Below are 21,571 nucleotides of genomic sequence, written 5' to 3' on the forward strand. Positions count from 1 at the left end.
GGTGCTGGGAAAGATTGAAGGGAGGAGGAGAATGGGACAACAGAGGATGAGGTGGTTGGATGACATCACTGACTCAACGGACATGAGTTTGAGTAAGCTCTGAGAGTTGGTGATGGACAGGGAAGCCTGGCATGCTGCAGTCCATGGGTTCACAAAGATTAGGACATGACTGAGCTACTGAACTGAACTGATTATGATTTATCACAGGATATTGAATACAGTTGCTTGTACTATACAGTAGGATCTTCTTGCTTATGCGTAGTATAAATAAGAGCCAGTGACACCCAATTCTGGAATTCTGACTTCTAGGACTATAATATAATAAATTTTTATTGTTTTAAAACACTAAATTTCTGATAATCTGTTACAGCAGCAATTGGGACACTACCTGTTTTTAAGAAAGCAACATTTTGGGTCTGTATATTCTTATGGTCTGTGAAGTGAAGTGTTAATCACTCAGTAATGTCTGACTCTTTGCAACATCATGGACTGGGGCTCACCAGGCGCTTCTGTCCATGGGATTCTCCAGGAAAGAATATGGAGCACTTTGTCACTTCTTTCTCCACTTATGGCCTAACATTTTTTTTTAAATTAAGAATAATAAATGAGTCAGGACATTAGAAAACAGGGCATATATGAATATGTAATCATTGAGGGGAATGTATAATCTATTGATAATATTTTGTTCTAGAAACTGTACAGGCTTTGGAGTGACCCAGATCTATGTTTGAAGATGATTTTCTTTACTTACTAGTCATGTGACCTTAGGAAAGTTACTTGAACCTCATCTTTCTCTTCTTGAATTGTGGAGTTTTCTAACCATGAAAATGAAGTGAAAGTGTTTCAGTCATGTCTGATCTTTCTGACCCCATAAACTGTAACCTTCCAGGTTCCTCTGTCCATGAAATTCTCCAGGCAAGCATACTGGAGTGTGTAGCCATTTCCTTTTCCAGGGGATCTTCCTGACCCAGAGATCAAACTCAGATCTCTTGCACTGCAGGCAGACTCTTTACCATCTGAGGCATTGGGAAGGATTTAGCTGTTGGCCATGAAGTGTGTAGAAGGTAATGGGCACATAGGAGGTGCCTAATTACTTTTATTTACTGCTGGTTTTGTAAACTGTATCTTCATGAAATTATGATCACACTTATATATAAAAAGCAAAAGAATTGTTAAATACTTGAAACTTTGGTTGGTTTAAACACTAATAGATTCATTTATAAAGTCCAAGGAAAATAGCAAAAAACAGGTGGCTAGTCTAAAAGTTCCCAGGATAAACAGCTGCTGAGGCTGGAGGATGTACAGCATACAAGGTAAAGAGAAGAACCAAACCACTCGGGAAAAGAGGACTGAAACACTCATAAGGCATTCAAAAACCTTCTTCCTTATGTAAACAACTAGAATTGCCTAAATGTGAATGTTTCTAAAGAGCTGGAAACAATACCAATGACCTGAGTTTAAAGACAGGTATTTCAAAGAGTTGGGAAAAACCAGCTGGTACTTCAAACAGGTACTTCAAGCCTGTTGTTTTCCTGGGTGAAATTAGGTTCATTTTCAAAGTTGGGAAATAGAAGAATACAGCATCAGGAGCTTTATGGGTGGAAACAAGGGTCTAGGGGTGGGGGAGTTGGCTCAGTAACAGTGTTGTCAAACAACTACATTATAGATTCAAAATGATGGGGGAAGGAGAGAATGCAAACTTTAAATTGTTTGGCTGGAAAGAGCTTTGATGCTCAATCCTGAAAATGGTGTGGCAAGAAAGAAATAATATGGTAACCAAGTAGGACCCTATGGTGCCTTCGGGAAACAGACCTCTTCCCCTTATGCTCTGCTTTAGCTCCTCTCTGAAGTACCTAGATGATAGTACCTGATGCACATTTCCTGAGTTATAACTCAGATGCAGATGCCAGGGCCCCCACCAAGTAGAAGAAGTTAACACCTCCCCTCAGGAGTCTGGCCAGAACCAGGAAACATTTGCAACAGTATAACTTCCTTTTTTACTAACCTCACCATCAACCAATCAGAGAATTGTTCACGACCTGATAAATACTCAGGGATAGGACTCCCTTGCTCAGCCTTTAAAAATGCTTTGCTAAAACCCATCAGGTTGTCCAGGCTTTTTGAGCACTGTTTGTTTCAGACTCCTTGTTATAATGCTGAGATAATAATAATGCTGAGATCCCTGGTGGCTCAGACAGTAAAGAATCTTCCTACAGAGCAGGAGACACAGGTTTGATCCCTGGATGGGGAAGATCCCCTGGAGAAGGGAATGGCAATGCACTCTAGTATTCTGCCTGGAGAATTCCATGGACAGAGGAGGCTGGCAGGCTATAGTCCCTGGGATCGAAAAGAGTTGGACACAATTGACTGACTAATGTTGTCACACTAGATCTTTTACATTGTGTGCCTACCACCTATCTTTAGAATTTAACTATTTCCCTCCTCCATCTGCATGATTTTAACTATATTTGTTCTATGTGCATCTAGCCCTTTGGTCTTAGTCATTTCAGCTGTAGAAGTTTGACCCAGAAGAGGCAGATCAGCTTTTATATTTTTGAATATAGATTGTAAAAAAAATAGTTGTAGAGATATGGGATCATACCATGTGGATGGGAGGAATAAAATAAACTGGATCAGAGGGATAGGGAGAGACAGAGAAAGAAGAGAGGGAGAGAAATAATCTAGGGCAAAGAAAAATAAAGCATATTAGATGAAAGAAGTACAAATTAAATATAAAAGACTCTCTGAGAGATCCCAGTTCCATTTCCATCTTCTGGGGTTTCTTCATCCCTTTTCCTAGACCTTATAAACACTTGTTTGTTCAGTTTCTCAGTCATGTCTGATTCTTTTCCCACAGAGGCAGCACACCAGGCTTCCCTGTCTTTCACTATTTATCAGAATTTGCTTAAACTCATGCCATCCAACCATCTCATCCTCTGTCTCCTCCTTCTCCTCCTGCCTTCAATCTTTCCCAGCATCAGAGTCTTTTCCAATGAGTTGGCTCTTGGTATCAGGTGGCCAAAGTATTGAAGTTTCAGTTTCGGCATCAGTCCTTCCAATGAGTATTCAGGATTGATTTCCTTTAGGATTGACTGGTTTGATCTCCTTGCCGTCCAAGGGGCTCTCAAGAGTCTTCTCCAGCACCACAGTTCAAAAGCATAAATTCTTCAGCACTTAGTGTTCTTTATGGTCCAATACTCACATGACTACTGGAAAAACTACAGCTTTGATTATAAGGAACTTTGTCTGCAAAGTGATATCTTTGCTTTTTAATACACTGTTGAGGTTCATCATAACTTTACTTCCAAGCAGCAAGCATCTTTTAATTTCAAGGCTTCAGTCACTGTCCACAGTGATTTTGGAGCCCAAGAAACTAAAGTCTCTCACTGTTTCCATTTTTTCCCCATCTATTTGCCATAAAGTGATGGTACCAGATGCCATGGTCTTTTTTCTGAATGTTGATTTTTAAGCTAGCTTCTTCATGCTCCTCTTTTACCTTCATCAAAGGCTCTTTAGTTTCTCTTTGTTTTCTGCCATTAGGCTGGTATCATCTGAATTTGTGAGGTTATTGATAATTCCCCCAGAAGTCTTGATTCTAGCTTGTGATTCATCCAGCCCAGAATTTTGCATACTGTACTCTGCATATAAGTTAAATAAGCGGGGTGACAATATACAGCCTTGACGTATTCCTTTCCCAATTTAAAACAAGTCCATTGTTCCATGTCCAGTTCAAATTCTTGCTTCTTGACTTGCATACAGGTTTCCCAGGTGGCAGATAAAGTGGTTGAGCATTCCCATCTCTTTAAGAATTCCCATCTCTTTAAGTTTGTTGTGATCCACATAGTCAAAGGCTTTGGAATAGTCAATGAAGGAGAAGCAGATGTTTTTCTGGAATTCCCTTTGTTTTTCTATAATTCAACAGCTGTTGGCAATTTGATCTCTGGTTCCTATGCCTTTTCTAAATCCAACTTGAACATCTGGAATTTCTGAGTTCACATACTTTTGAAGTCTAGCTTGGAGGATTTTGAGCATTACTTTGCTAGCATGTGAAATGACCACAATTGTGAAGTAGTTTGAGCATTCTTTGGGATTTCTTGTCTTTGGGATTAGAATGAAAATGAACCTTTTCCAGTCCTATGGCCACTGCTGTTTTTCAAACTTGCTGGCATATTGAGTGCAGAACTTTAACAGCATCATCTTTTAGGATGTGAAATAGCTCAGCTGGAATTCCATCACCTCCACTAGTTTTGTTCATAGTAATGCTTCCTACGACCCACTTGACTTCACACTCCAGGATGTCTGGCTCCAGGTGAGTGATCAAACCATCATGGTTATCTGGGTCATGTAGATCTTTTTTACAGTTTTTCTATATATTCTTGCCACCTCTTCTTCATGTCTTCTGTTTCTGTTAGGTCCATACCATTTCTGTCCTTTATTGTGCCCATCTTTGCATGAAACGTTCCCTTGATATCTCTCATTTTCTTGAAGAGGTCATTATAGTATATCCTAGTTTTTCCACTTGTTATTTGCAAGTAACATTCATTCACTTCACAAGTAACATTCATTCACTTCACAAGCAATTATGAAGCTCTTGTGTGTGCTAAATATTCTGCTTTTGCTGGCGACAGAGATCCTTGCCTTCAGAAGTACAACCACCATGAGAGAAAATAAAGGTCTCTTTGGGAATGATGTGTGGGAGACATTAATTCACAGAATTCAAAGAGCATGGTTTATATTTGTGGCTAATCAGAAATTGAAAAAGAAGAAATACTTCTGTTTTCTTATGTTTTATCTGATTAGCAGATAATTATTCTGATGTTATGGTTTGAGTTACAAGAGAAAAAGTCATATCTAATTTGTATTCCAGAGGCAGCAATGAAATGATGACCTGCAGCAATAAATCACTAAAACATGCTATACTTTTCAAGGGACATTGTGTATCACTGAACAGCAAGTGCTAATTAAGAAAGAGAGAGAGGGAGGGTTCTGACAGCCTGTGGGAGCAGAAGTTTAAATAAGAAAACTATGGAAGCAAGACTGGAAAACAGAGAGCCTTCTGTGGTAGGCTTTAATGGGTTTGAATTTTATTCTTAAAGCAGAATAATATTACATAAATGACCATGGAGTATAAAAAAAGTCTAAGGTCAGTTAGGTCAGGATATCTCAGGTGATGTAAACCTTGGGACTGGAAAAGTGCTTAGAAGGCTCACATTTTCTGTGGGTGCCAGTAATAAGACTAAGAACTTGTACTTATTGTGATGGTGTTTTCCAGTCACATTCTCTAGGAACTAATTTCAAAAGGGAAGGGAAGCAGATAATGAAAGGATACAGTTGCTTAGTCAATGCAGGTGATGGCCTTCAAGGCACTGTCTTTGTCAAACCTGAGGGAAGCTAATACCTGGTCTCTGAAATGGTTCTAATTAGATGCTATATAGACTTCAAAGTGACCAGCATTATGTAACCTTATTGATTTTCAGCAGCTATTCCTTATTGTTGAAAAATAGAAAGAGGATTATAAGCTTGTTAAAATAAAACCTAAAAGAAAGAGGATTTAAACAAAATTGGAAAGGATGAGAAAACTGGATCATCTTAGATTTCCAAACTAAAATAAAGAGGAAAACAGCAAGAATGAACCAGTAGCCAGAAATAAGGCAGAAAGGGTAAATACCAACACCACTGAAGAATAGAGAAAGCATGGATGATTCTCCAAGTGTGTGAATTCTTGATTTGATGGAACACAAATTTCTAAACTACAAATATGAATTGGTCATTCTCTGTCTTACAAAGATTATGTTGACTTATGGAACACTCAGAAAGAGTTGATTTTCCACTTTTCTACTTTGATTATTTTCATCGCTATTTAGTCATTTAAAAAATTTTGCTTGCAAATCCATGCCATCTTTGTTGGCTGGATTCATGCCAAACTTCTCCCAATTTCAAAAAATTGACTGTACTGTTTGAAGAAAAACATTTTTGTCCCTTTGAAAATTGAGTTACAGAATTCATTTTGACTGCCACACAGGTAAGGACTCAATTCAACCAGGTATCAGTAAGTAGAGTAACATGCTTCTCTCAACTGGGGATTAACCCAGTAGAAGCAGGAATCCCTCTCATATTCATTTATTGTCATCTGAAAATAAAGCACTAGAATGTTTTGGAAGTCATCTTCTGAAGTGATGATTCACATTGGTAGGGTGTCTGGAAGTTCTCAGAACAGTGGCATCATCTGCAGAAATAGTAGCAGAATGGGGCACGTGGTTTAAGAAGTTCTCTTAGTATCTTGAATCCAAATAGAAACGTCAACTTAGAAATGGGGTCTATGAGTCTAGAGCTCTTGGAAGACACCTTGGTTGAACACACAAATTTTGAAACAGTAGGATAGAGGTGGTTTTTAAAGCATTGGGACTGGATGAAGCCATTGAGGGAACAATTAGGATGAAACTGGAAGAAGGTCTAAAAAATTTCCTGAAGATTTTAACATTTGGAAGTTGTATAGGAAAGAAGTCAACAGTGAAGAATGAAACAAGTTTCTAGTGATGTCGTGTTACAGGAAAGAATGGTGGGGCATGAGATGAAAGCCACATTCTAGGTCTAAGTCAAGTCCATGGGATGGCCACCGAGTGTGGGTTCCTGGCTTCTCACAGGAAAGAATTCAAGAGAGAGCCATAGTAAAGAGAAAGGTTATTCAGGGATATGCAGACTCCATAGATGGAGTGTGGGCTGTCTCAGAAGGCAAGAGGCCCCAGGATATGGAGTTCTCAGTTTTTATAGGGCTGGGTAATTTCATAGGCTAATGAGTCAGAGGAGTATTCCAAGTATTTTGGGAAGGGGTGGAATTCCCAGGAATTGGGCCCCCACCCACTTTTTGGCCCACTATCATGGTGCCTGTGGGTATGTAATTTAGCTTCCTGATGTGTTACAATGAGCATATACTGAGATCCAAAGTCTAATGGAAGTCAACTCATCCACCACTTGGTTCTAATTGATTCTAACCAGCTTATATTGTGTCTTCAATGGCTCTCAATCTTTTAAACATTGTGCCCTGCCCCTTTCTTGTCTCAGTTGGATAAATTACATTAAAATATGCCATATCAGAAGGTGGATAAAGAATACAGATGGTGCTAGTGGTAAAGAACCCACCTGCCAATGCAGGTAGATGAAAGAGAAATGGGTTTGATTACTGGGTTAAGATCCCCTGAAGAAGGGCATGGCAACCCCCTCCAGTATTCTTGACTGGAGAATCCCATGGACAGGGGATCCTGGCTGGTTTCAGTCTATAGGGTCACAAAGAGTCAGACATGACAGAAGTGACTTAGCAAAGAATATTTAAGGAAGGAAGGAATAGTTACCTGTGTCCAGATTCTGCTGAGAGGTACCAAAATTTGTGAAAATAAATATCTCTATTGGAAACAGTAACATCCAAGTTATTAGTGAGTTCAGAATGATGAGAAGGATAAGCTCTATACTGCAATGTGTCAGAAAGTGAGGGTGAGCAGAAGGACCAGAGACAGCCTGAAGTTAGGGGAGAGGAGAAATATGGATTTAGCCAAAGGGCCAAGAACAATAAGGAGATGGTTGTTCATCCTGATTTGTTTTCAAATTGGATATATCTAGGCATGAAGAAAGCTGAATGTCAAAGAATTGATGCTTTTGAACTGTGGTATTGGAGAAGACTCTTGAGAGCCCCTTAGACTGCAAGGAGATCCAACCACTCCATTCTGAACGAGATCCGTCCTGGGTGTTCTTTGGAAGGAATGATGCTAAAGCTGAAACTCCAGTACTTTGGCCACCTCATGCAAAGAGTTGACTCATTGGAAGAGACTCTGATGCTGGGAAGGATTGGGGGCAGGAGGAGAAGGGGATGACAGAGGATGAGATGGCTGGATGGCATCACCGACTTGATGGACTTGAGTTTGAGTGAACTCCGGGAGTTGGCGATGGACAGGGAGGCCTGGCGTGCTGCAGTTCGTGGGGTCGCAAAGAGTCAGACACGACTGAGTGACTGAATGGATGAATGGATGTATGTATATATATATATATTATATATATATATATCTCACATCTTTATCCAGTCCTCTGTTGATTAACATTTAGGTTGCTTCCATACTCTGGCTATTGTAAACAGTGCACAGTGAATATTGGGGTGCATCTCTTTTTAAATTATGGTTTTATCTGAATATATGCCGAGGAGTGGGATTATTGAATCATATAATGGCTCTATTTTTATTTTTTTAAAATATCCTCCTTACTGTTCTCCATAGTGGTTATACTAGTTTACTTTTCCACCAACAGTGTAGAAAGGTTCCCTTTTCTCTACATCTTCTCCAGCATTTACTGTTTGTAGATTTTTTGATGATGGCCATTTTGACTGGTGTAAGGTGATACATCATTGCAGTTTTGATTTGCATTTCTCCAGTAATTAGTGACGTTAAGCATCTTTTCACATGCTTTTTAGTCATTGTATGTCTTCTTTGGAGAAATGTCTATTAGAACTTCTGCCTGTTTTTTTACTGGGTTGTTTGTTTCTTTGATATTGAGTTGTGTAAGCTGTTTGTATATTTTTGGATACTAATTTCTTGTCAGTTTGTTCATTTGCAACTGTTTTCTCCCATTCTGAGGATTGTCTTTTTATTTTGTTTATGATTTCCTTTGTTGTGTAAAAGGCTTAGGTTTAATTAGATCCCATTTGTTTATTTTCATTACTCTAGGAAGTGGTAGTTTATTTAGATTCTCTTTCTTTTCTTGATGAGCCTAGTTTAAGATTTTTCAATTTTGGTTATATTTTTTAAAGCTCTGAGTTTTATTGATCTTTCCCATTGTTTTTCTTTTAAAATCTCTATATTTTTTCTTTCAGAATTTTATTTCCTCCTTTCTGCTGACTTTGGGCTTTATTCTCTTTACATTTCTTCAGATGGAAAGTCAGGTTGCTTATTTGAGATATTTCTCATTTCCAGAAAAGGCCTGTATTGCTATAAGCTTTCCTCTTGGAATTGACTTGCTGTATCCCATAGATTTTGGAAATTTGTGTTTCTGCTTTCATTTGTCTTGAGTTATTTTCTGATTTCCTCTTTGATTTCGTCATTTAACCATTGGTTGTTTAATAGTCTCCATGTGTTTATTATTTTCCCTTTTTTTTTCTCTAATTAATTTCTAGTTTTATGTTTTGTGGTCAGAATTAATGCTTAGTATAAATTCTATCTTAAATTTGTCAAGGCTTGTGTTGTGTCTTAAGATGTGATCTATCCTGAAGAACAGTCCATATGCATTTTAAAGGAATGTCTATTCTGCTGTTTTGGAGTAGAATATTCTGTGCACATCTGTGAAGTCTGGTTTATTGTGTTTTCATGACCATTGTTGCCTTATTGATTTCCTGTCTGAATGATCTGCCAATTGATGTCACTGGGGTGTTAAACTCTTTGACCGTTAGTGTATTATTGTCAGTGTCATCCTTTATGTTTGTTAAAATTTGCTTTATACATTTAAGTGCTCTTGTATTAAGTTCATATATAATACTGAATGTATTATCCTCTTATCAGCTTATCTCTTTATTATTATATAATGTCATTCTTTCCCTTTTATTACACACTTTGTTTCAAACTCTGTTTTGTCTGATATGAATACTTCTTGTCATTTCAATTTATATGAAATATCTCTTTTCATCCCCTCATTTTCAGCCTGTGCTGGTCTTTAGCTCTTAAATGAATCTCTATTAAGTAGCATATAGAATAGGTCTTTTTTTTTTTTTTTTTTTAATCCAATCAGCCACCCTATATCTTTTTACTGGAACATTTAGTCCATTGACATTTCAAGTAATTAGTGACAGATATGTACTTATTGCCATTTTGTTCAGTCAGTTCAGTTGCTCAGTCATGTCTGACGCTTTGTGACTTCATGGACTGCAGCACGCTAGGCCTCCTTGTCCATCATCAACTCCCAGAGTTTACTCAAGCTCATGTTCATTGAGTCAGTGATGCCATCCAACCATCTCATTCTCTGTCATCCCCTTCTTCTTCAGCCTTCAATCTTTTCCAGCATCAGCGTCTTTTCAAATGTGTCAGTTCTTCACATCAGGTGGCCAAAGTATTGGTGTTTCAGATTCAGCATCAGTCCTTCCAGTGAATATTCAGGACTGATTTCCTTTAGGATGGACAGATTCTCCTTGCAGCCCAAGGGACTCTCAAGAGTCTTCTCCAACACCACAGTTCAAAAGCATCGATTCTTCAGAGCTCAGCTTTCTTTATAGTCCAACTGTCACATCCATACATGACTACAGGAAAAAACATAGCTTTGACTAGACAGATCTTTTTTGGCAAAATAACGCCTCTGCTTGTTAATACGCTATCTAGGTTGGTCATAACTTTTCTTTCAATGAGCAAGCATCTTTGAATTTCATGGCTGCAATCACCATCTGCAGTGATTTTGGAGCCCCCCAAAATAAAGTCTGTCACTGTTTACATTGTTTCCCCATCTATTTGCTGTGAAGTGATGGGACCAGATGCCATGATCTTAGTTTTCTGAGTGTTGAGTTTTAAGCCAGTTTTTTCACTCTCCTCTTTCACTTTCATCAAGAGGCTCTTGAATTCTTCTTCACTTTCTGCCATAAGGGTGGTGTCATCTGCATATCTGAGGTTATTGATATTTCTCCCAGCAATCTTGATCCCAGCTTGTGCTTCTTCCAGCCCAGCATTTCTCATTATGTGTTCTGCATATAAGTTAAATAAGCAGGATGACAATATACAGGCTTGATGTACTCCTTTCCCAATTTGGAACCAGTCTGTTGTTCCATGTTCAGTTCTAACTGTTGTTTCCTGACCTGCATACTTCTCAAGAGGCAAATCAGGTGGTCTGGTATTCCTATTTCTTTCAGAATTTTCCACAGTTTATTGTTATCCACATAGTCAAAGGCTTTGGCATAGTCAATAAAGCAGAAATAGATGTTTTTATTGAACTCTCTTTCTTTTTCAGTGATCCAGTGGATGTTGGCAATTTGATTATTGGTTCCTCTGCCTTTTCTAGATCCAGCTTGAACATTTGGAAGTTCATGATTCATGTACTGTTGAAGCCTGGCTTGAAGAATTTTCAGCATTTCTTTACTAGCATGTGAGACGAGTGCAATTGTGTGGTAGTTTGACCATTCTTTGGCATTGCCTTTCTTTGGGATTGGAATTAAAATTGACCTTTTCCAGTCCTGTGGCCACTGCTGAGTTTTCTAGATTTGCTGGCATATTGAGTGCAGCACTTTCACAGCATCATCTTTCAGGATTTAAAATAGCTCAACTTGAATTCCATCACTTCCACTAGCTTTGCTCATAGTGATGCTTCCTAATGCCCACCTGACTGCATTCCAGGATGTCTGGCTCCAGGTAAGTGATCATACCATCATGATTATCTGGGTCATAAAGATATTTTTTGTATAGTTCTTCTGTGTATTCTTGCCACCTCTTCTTAATATCTTCTGCTTCAATTAGGTCCATACCATTTCTTTCCTTTATTGAGCCCATCTGTGCTTTCTCGAAGAGATCTCTAGTCTTTCCCATTGTATTGTTTTCCTCTATTTCTTTGCACTGATTAATGAGGAAGGCTTTTTTAAATCTCTCCTTGTTCTTCTTTGGAACTCTGAATTCAAATGGGATGTCTTTCCTTTTTCCTTTGGTTTTTACTTCTCTTTTTTTCACAGCTATTTGTAAGGCCTCCTCAGACATTTTGTTACTTTTTTTTTTTGTCAGTTGTTTTTGTAGTTCTTCTCCATTCATTGCTTCTTTTTATTTTTTCCTTTGTGGTTTGATTATTTTATTTATTGTGTATCTATTGTTTTATTATTTTATTTTTGTGTATCTATTGTAGATATTTGACTTGTGGTTATTATGGGTTCATTTATATTGACCCATAATTCTATACAGTTGTTTTAAAGATGTAGTTCTTTAAGTTCAATTGCGTTCTAAAAAATCTACACTTTTTACTCCCCTCTCTCACATGTTGCTTTTTATGTTATACTTTACATCTTCATGTTTATCCTTTTACTGATTTTTGTAGTTGATTTTATGATTTTGTTGTTGTTAATCTTTGTACTAGCTGATTTAAGTAAATGGAGTCCACCCAAAACCATGTCCATTGAGTCAGTGATGTCATCCAACCATCTCATCCTCTGTCATCCCCTTCTCCTCCTATCCTCAATCTTTCCCAGCATCAGGGTCTTTTCAAATTAGTCAGCTCTTCACATCAGGTGGCCAAAGTATTGGAGTTTCAGTTTCAGCATCAGTCCTTCCAATAAACACTCAGTATTGATCTCCTTTAGGATGGACTGGTTGGATATCCTTGCAGTCCATGGGACTCTCAAGAGTCTTCTCCAACACCACAGTTCAAAAGCATCAATTCTTCTCCACTCAGCTTTCTTTATAGTCAAACTCTCACATCCATACATGACCGCTGGAAAAACCATAGCCTTGACTAGATGGACCTTTGTTGACAAAGTAATATCTCTGCTTTTTAATATGCTGTATAGGTTGGTCATAACTTTCCTTACAAGAAATAAGTGTCTTTTAATTTCTTGGCTTCAATCACCATCTGCAGTGATTTTGGAGCCCAGAAAAATAAAGTCAGCCACTGTTTCCACTGTTTCCCCATGTGTTTGCCATGAAGTGACGGGACCAGATGCCATCATCTTAGTTTTCTGAATGTTGAGCTTTAAGCCAACTTTTTTACTTTCCTCTTTTACTTTCATCATAGGCTTTTTAGTTCTTCTTCACTTTCTTTTTCTATTAAATATAAGAATTGTTTATTATGTGTGTGTAACTATTGGTTACTTTTGTTAACAGATCCTTCAAACCTAAAACAAAAGTAAAACTCTTGGCAAACTAGGTAATACTTTGGTGTGGATGAAAAGGCATTGAGTTTGATATCTAAAGTTGTGCTTGAGTCCTACCATAGACTTTTAATAATTGGGTAATCCCTGGGCAAACAACTCTGAGTCTTATGTGTAAAATGGAGTAAATGCCTGTGTAACATGACAAAACATGGTCCACCAAAGAGGGGAATTGCAAACCACCTCAGCATTTTTGCCTTGAGAATCCCATAAATAGTAAGAAAAGGCAAAAAGATATGACACTAAAACATCAATTCCCCAGGTTAGTAGGTGCCCAATGCACTACTGAAGAAGAGCAGAGAAATAGGTCCAGAAAGAATGAAAAGTCTAAGCCAAAGTGAAAACAAAGCCCAGTTGTGGATGTTTCTGGTGGTGGAAGTAAAATCTGCTGCTGTAAAGAACAATACTGTATAGGGACCTGGAATGTTAGGCCGATGAGGTAAATTGGAAGTGGAGATGACAGGAGATGGCAAGAGTGAACATCAACATTTTTGGAATCAGAGAACTAAAATAGACTGGAATGGGTGAATTTAATTCAGGTGACCATTGTTTCTACTACTGTGGGCAAGAACTCTTAGAAGAAATGGGATAGCTATCATAGTCAACAAAAGTGTCCAAAATTCAGTACTTGGGTGAAATCTCAAAAATGACAGAAGGATCTCTGTCATTTCCAATTCAATATCAGAATAATCCAAGTCTATACCACAAACACTAATGCCAAAGAAGCTGAAGTTAAACAATTCTATGAAGACCTAAAAGACCTTGTAGAACTAACCAAAAAAAAAGATGTTTTTTTCATCATAGGGGACTGGAATGCAAAGTAGAAAGTCAAGAGATACCTGAGGTAACAGGCAAGTTTAGCGCTTGGAGTGAAAAAATGAAGCAGGGCAAAGGCTTACAGAGTTTTGCCAAGAGAATGCACTGGTCATAGCAAATACCCTGTTCCAACAACATGAGAGATTACTCTACACATGGATATCACCAGATGGTCAATACTGATATCAGATTGATTATATTCTTTGCAGTTGAAGATGGAGAAGCTCTATACAGTCAGCAAAAACAAGCCTGGAGCTGACTGTGGCTCAGATCATGAACTGCTTATTGCAAAATTCAGACTTAAATTGAAGGAAGTAGGGAAAACCATGAGGCCACTAATCAGATCAGATCAGTTGCTCAGTCGTGTCTGACTCTTTGCAACCACATGAATCGCAGCATGCCAGGCCTCCCTGTCTATCACCAACTCCCAGAGTTCACTCAGACTCATGTCCATCGAGTCAGTGATGCCATCCAGCCATCTCATCCTCTGTCGTCCCCTTCTCCTCCTGCCCCCAATCCCTCCCAGCATCAGAGTCTTTTCCAATGAGTCAACTCTTCACATGAGGTGGCCAAAGTACTGGAGTTTCAGCTTTAGCATCATTCCTTCCAAAGAACACCCAGGGCTGATCTCCTTTAGAATGGACTGGTTGGATCTCCTTGGATTATACAGTGGAAGTGACAAATAGATTCAAGGGATTAGATCTGATATAGTACATGAAGAATTAAGTATGGAGGTTGATGAGATTATACAGGAGGTGGTGATCAAAACCATCAGAAAGAAAAAGAAATGCAAAAAGGCAAAATGGCTGTCTGAGGAGGTCTTTCAAATAGGTGAGAAAAGAAGAGAAGTGACAGGAAAGGAGAAAAGGAAAGAAATATCCATCTGAACACAGAGTTCCATAGAATAACAAGGAGATAAGCAAGCTTTCCTAAGTGAACGATGCAAAGAAATAGAGGACAACAATAGAATGGGAAAGACTAGAGATCTCTTTAAGAAAATTAGAGACACCAAAGGAATATTTCATGCAAAGATGGGCACAATAAAGGACAGAAATGGTATGGATCTGACAGAAGCAGAAGATATTAAGAAGAGGTGGCAAGAATATATAGAAAAACTGTACAAAAAAGAGCTTCACGACCAAGATAACCATGATGGTGTGATCACTCACCTAGAGCCAGACATCCTGGAATGCGAAGTCAAGTGGGCCTTAGGAAGCATGACCAGGAACAAAGTTAGTGGAGGTGATGGAATTCCAGCTGAGCTATTTCACATCCTAAAAGATGATTCTGTGAAAGTTCTGCACTCAATATGACAGCAAATTTGGGAAACTCAGCAGTGGCCACAGGACTGAAAGGTCAGTTTTCATTCCAATCCCAAAGAAGAGCAGTGCCAAAATATGTTCAAATCACTGCAAAATTTGATTCATTTCACATGCTAGCAAAGTAGTGTTCAAAATCCTCCAAGCCAGACTTCAACAGCATGTTCAGGCTGGATTTATAAAATACAGAGGAACCAGAGATCAAATTGCCAGCATCCTTTGTATCATAGAAAAAGCAAGGAAATTCCAGAGAAAAACATCTACTTCTGCTTCATTGACTACACTAAAGCTTTTGACTGTGCAGAACAAACTGTGGAAAATTATTAAATAGATGGGAATACCAGACAATCTTGCCTGCCTCCTGAGAAACCTGTATGCAGGTCAAGAAGCAAGTTAGAACCAGACATGGAATGATGGACTGGTTCCAAATTGGGAAAGGAGTATGTCAAGGCTGTATACCGTCACCCTGCTTATATAACTTATATGCAGTGTACATCATGCAAAATGCCAGATGGGATGAAACACAAGCTATAATTGAGACTGCCAGGAGAAATATCAATAACCTCAGATATGCAGATGATATCATCCTTATGAAGGTGAAAGAGGAGAGTGGAAAAAGCTGGCTTTAAACTCAGCATTCAAAAAATGAAGATCATGGCATCCTGTCCCTTCACTTTATGGCAAATAGATGAAGAAAGAATGGAAACAGTGACAGGCTTTATTGTCTTGGGCTCTAAAATTACTACAGATGATGACTGCAGCTACGAAATTAAAAGACACTTGCTGCTTGGAAGAAAAGCTATGACCAACCTAGACAGTGTATTAAAAAGCAAAGACATCATTTGCAGACAAAGGTCTTTATAGTCAAAGCTATAGTTTTTGCAGTAGTCATGTATGCATGTAAGATTTGGGCCATAAAGAAGGCTGAGCACTGAAGAATTGATGCTTTTGTACTGCAGGGTTGGAGAAGACTCTTGAGAGTCTCTTAGACTTCAAGGAGATCGAAGCAGTCAATACTAAAGAAAATCAATCCTGAATATTCATTAGAAGAACTGATGCTAAAACTGAAACTCCAATACTTTCGCCACCTAATGGGAAGAGCTGATTCATTAGAAAAGACCCTGATGCTGGGAAAGATCGAAGGCAGGAGGAGAAGGGATGTCTGAGGATGAGATAGTTGCATGGCATCTTTTTTCATAGACATGATTTTGAGCAAGCTCCATGAGATGGTGAAGAACAAGGAAGCCTGGCGTGCTGCAGTCCATGGGGTCACAAAGAGATGGACCTGACTGAGCGACGGAACAACAACAACATGATTGTTGTGTGGACAAAATGAAATAATGTTTGTAAAATTTCTCAGGAAACTGTGATTGACAGCTAAGTGTTAAGATCCCAAGCTCTACAGATGAAACATTTCCGTTTGAACCCCCACCCTACTCACACTGCTCACTAGACCTGAACATGTGACTAAATTTTCATTCCTCCACGATCTCTTTTGTGGTTTGATGATACAAGTACCACTCAGATCTGAGGATGCTAAGAGGATTAAAAGTGAGATAATGAAGTTAAAGTGTTTGGCATATAATAAGCACTTAATGTTTCCTAATATTATTGTTCTATGTTTATTGACATTCTCCAAAATAGACATATTATATGCCTGTTGTTATTTTCACTTTACTCTATAACTTGAGTTCTACTTTACATAGGAAGAACTAATAGCTGACTGCAAACCCTTCTCTGTTAAGCAGTTGACTGCATAACTTATTTCTCAGAAAATTACTCTTATGGACACAGTGAGTATGTTTGAGAATTAAAACTAGAGTAAGTGATGTGATAAGCTTCACAAAAAATGTATAAATGAAAATAACTTTCAATTGTGCATCAGACACATGATATATACAGAAAAGAATAAAACTGAAATCAGGGCTGTCTTTAAAATCCGGAGTATGAAGTATCTTGTCCTATGGACCTGAAAACAGGAAAATAGAGTGTTCAGAGGAAATTATGCCTTTCAGAAAGTGGTCCTAAGCATTTATAAACAGCTGGTTAGTGAGTCCAATAGTCTCCACCTCTGGAAGGAAGTAAGAAGAGAGCCTCTCCCTTCATTGTGATAAAATGAATAGGTATTCTGCACACATCAAAGAGCAGGAATAGTACTCTCATTAAAAAGCAATTACTAGCTTGTTAGAGACCACTGACTCATTGATGAAGAGAACTTATATTCATATAAATTCACACAATTTTCTCTAGCTTCTTAATTTTCTTCTCCACTGGTCAGTTAGTTCAGGATGGTTCCCTTTGTCAAATGCTTTTGGGTATCTCCTTCCTTAAAAGAGAATACATATATAGCCATCACACATATCAGTCAATGTTAACATAAAAAGAAAAATTAAGCGAACTTCATTTTATAAGAAGGGCAATTTGCAATTTACATTTCTTTTCCAAACTTACTGCTTTGAAAACAATACTTTTTAAATATCAACAGAATTATGGTTTTCTACAACCTGACTATATCATCTCTAGCATGTTAATAAGGGCTTGATAATTGAGAACAAATAATAAAGGTTATTCTGAGATGTTTTAATATTAGTATGTTGAATCAAGTATAAATAAATATGTTAATTTATTCAAATATGAAAATTATGTGACATTTGATGTTCCTGCATAATAAAATGTTAATGTTGAAGGAGGAAGGAATAAAGTATGTTTTCTCAGGTTCTATATCAATGAATAAATCTTTTCATACAAAGCTTTCAGGTATTCCATTGTTACAAGATTGAAGTAGTGTAATTAACGTGTTTCTATAAATCTTTAACTAGAACCTTAAAAGTCTAGTTATAAAATATAGTTTCCTTCCTATCTATACATATTTGTTTTTCACTATATTAATTATATTACTGACATTAGCTTTTTGTAATTTAAAGTATTGCATAACCCATTTATTCTGAAGACTGGTGTATTTAGAAAGTTTAATATATCAATTACTTTAGGATTGCATAAGTAAAGAATTCAATGGGATAATGCCTTGAATAGGCAAAATAATCTTGAGAAAGGAGAATGGAACTGAAGGAATCATAGTCATGACTTCAGACTACAAAGCTATAGTAATCAAAACAGTATGATACTGGAACAAAAGCAGACATATCAGTGGAAGAGAAAAGAAAGCCTAGAAATAAGCTCGCAAACTTATGGTCAATTAATCTATGACAAAGGAGGCAAGAGTATACAATGGACAAAAGTCAATCTCCTCAATAAGTAGTACTGGGAAAACTAGACAGCAACATGTAAGAGAATAAAATTAGAACACTCTCAAACACCATATACAAAAAATAATCTCAAAGTGGGTTAAAGAGCTAAATGTAAAATGGGATACTCTAAAACTCCTAGAGGAAAAAATAAGCAGAACACTCTGACAAACATCACAGTGATATTGTTTTGGATATGTCTCCTAGAGTAGTGGAAACAAAAGTAAAAATAAGCAAGCAAAACCTATTTAACTTAAAAGCTTTTGCACAGTGAAGAAAATTAAAATGAAACAAAGAGACAACCTATGAAATGGGAGAAAATGTTTGCAAACTATGAGACTGATAAAGGACTTACCTCCAAAATATACAAACAGCTTACACTGCTATCCCTCTCTCTCTATATATATATGCACACACACATACACACACACATATATAAATCAAGTAACTCAATCAAAAATGGGTAGACTTAAATAGACATTTCCCCAAAGAAAACATACAGAAGGCCAACAGGCACATGACAAGGTGATCAACATCATTAATTATTAGACAAATGAAAATCAAAACTGCAATGAGGTATCAGCTCACTCCAGTCAGAATGGCCACCATCAAAAAATCTACAAATAGTAAATGCTGGAGAGGGTGTAGAGGAGAGGAAACCCTCCTACATTGTTGGTGGGAATGTAAATTGGTGCAGTCATTATGATGAACAGATGCAGGTTCTTTACAAATTGAAAATAGAGTTACCGTGTAATACAGCAATCCTATTCCTGGGCATATATGTGGAAAAGACAAAAACTAACTTGAAAAGATACTTGCACTGCAATGTTCATGGCAGCATTTTTTAGAATAGCCAAGACGTGGCAGCAACCTAAATGTCCATCAACAGATAAATGAATAAAGAGATGTGTGTATATATACACACAAAATGGAATATTCTTCTTGTTGTTCAGTCACTAAGTCATATCTGACTCTACCACCTGTTGCATTGCAGCATTCCAGGCTCCTCTGTCTTCCATTATCTCCCAGGGTTTGCTCAATTTCATGTACCCTGAGTCAGTGATGTTATCTAACCATTTCATCCTCTGCCACCATCCTCTCCTTTTGCATTCAGTCTTTCCCAGCATCAGGGTCTTTTCCAATGAGTCTGTCAGGTGGCCAAAATATTGGAGCTTCAGCCTCAGTCCTTCCAATGAATATTCAGGATTGATTTCCTTTAGGATTGACTGGTTTGATCTCCTTGCTGTCCAAGAGACTCTCAAGAGTCTTCTCCAGCAGCACTATTTGAAAGGCCCAATTCTTTAGCACTCAGTTTTCTTTATGGTTCAACTCTCACATCCATACATGACTACTGGGAAAACCATAGCCATAAAAGAGTGGAAATAATGCCATTTGTAGCAACAATGTTGAACCTAAAGATTAACATACTATGTGAAGTAAGTCAGAAAGGTAAAGAAAAATATTACATGATATTGCTGATATATGGGATCTAAAAAAAACACAAATGAAATTTTTTACAAAACAGATTCATACACATAGAAAACAAATGTATGGTTAACGAAAGGGACAGGGGGAGGATGAGTTGGGAATTTGGGATTAGCAGATACATACTACTATATATAAAATGGATAACCAGTGAGGACCTACTCTAGAGCACAGGGAACTATTTTTAATAACATGTATTAATATATAATAGTAAAGAATCTGAAAAAATAATACAAATATAAACTATCACTTTTATGTACTTGGAGAAAGAAATGGCAACCCATTATTCTTGCCTGGAAAACTCTAAGGACAGAGGATGTAGTCTGTGAGTCGCAAAGAGGCGGACATGACTGGCAACTTTCACTTCACTTGATGTACACCTAAAACATTATAAATCAACTACAATTTAAAAAACAGCAAAAAAAAAAAAAAAAAGTACAAATAGTCACAAAGGAGCTCACAGAATGGGATGGGCTATTGCCCCACATAGAGTTCAAGGCCCTCTCATGTCTCTTAATTTCCTGACAAGTATTTGGTTAACAGAAGGCTTCTTCATTTCTGTCACTGTCAAGAAAAAGCTTGATATTATTAATAAACATCATCACAACACTACAAGGCTGATACAAGTCCAGTATCTTTTAGCCCTTGTTGGTTTTGTAGACAATATATTCCTTATTTACAAATTTCATTTAATTCTCCTCATGTTATAAGTTAGAAATAAGCTCACCTGGTATGTTCCCCACTCAAATAAAAGACTCCAGTTTGAAACCAAAGGGCACTCCTCTTAGTGCCTTCTGAGATACCTTCACTGCAGAGGCATTAGTACCTTACTGTCTTCCCTCCTGGAGCCTTTGGGTCACCTGTGTTAGTAAATTGGCCATGGACTTCTGATGCAAGAAACTGCACTCCAAGGCCCCATACTATCCACCAATAGAAGAGCAATTGCTGGCCACATACTGTCCTGTCCTGGAAACAGAGGATCTTAAAGATCCCAAGCCTGTGACCCTCTATACCCAGCTGCCTATTATGTCTTAGGTCATGTAAGCCACATCCCACAAACTTGTTTTTTATAGAATGGAGCCATATCTGGACCTGAAAGAGGAAGTGGCTTCCCTGTCCTCAAACCCATGCCAGATGGCATAAAACTGGAGGAGGACACCCCTTTCTCAGACCCTTTGATTACATAGGGAGTCCTTTGGGTTCAGTTGAGTTGGTATCAGTTGAATTGATACCATCCTCATATATGTACTGAGGCCACATTCTTTGGAATATTGCTGAGTTCCATGCCTTCACTTGGTTGTCCCTGATAAAGGACTAGATCCAACCATCAGCACAGTCAGCCAAACCTCAGGTAGTCATCCTAGCACTGGATGACTTGGCCAATAAATGGCTATATCTTCATGTTTTTACAAACTATTTAGCAATTGTGCAAGAGTTGCCCCTGGCAGTAGTTGTTGTTGTTCAGTCATCCAGTTGTGCCCAACTCTTTGAGACACCCTGGACTGCAGCATACCAGGCCTCCCTGTCCCTTACCATCTTCTGGAGTTTGCCCAAGTTTGTGTCCATTGCATTGGTGAAGTACTTATTCCCAGCCTCCATAATCTAGATTTTATTTAATTTTGGGGGGATAGGATGACAGATTCTTCAGACTAGCCAATAGTCCATAGATCCTGCTTCTGACCTGGGCCATTACAACAATCCAAGGTTCACCAGCTTAGCAGTACCTGGGGAGCTTAGGTTGCTTGCCCAAGCAATTCAATCAGTACATCCTTGTGTAGGAACCATGCATTAGTATTTTTAAAGATCCCTAGTTGTCTACAGTGCACTAAATAGTTGGAAAATTA

The sequence above is a fragment of the Bos indicus x Bos taurus genome, chromosome 6 (genome assembly GCF_003369695.1).
Source record: "Bos indicus x Bos taurus breed Angus x Brahman F1 hybrid chromosome 6, Bos_hybrid_MaternalHap_v2.0, whole genome shotgun sequence".
Taxonomy (NCBI): Eukaryota; Metazoa; Chordata; class Mammalia; order Artiodactyla; family Bovidae; genus Bos; species Bos indicus x Bos taurus.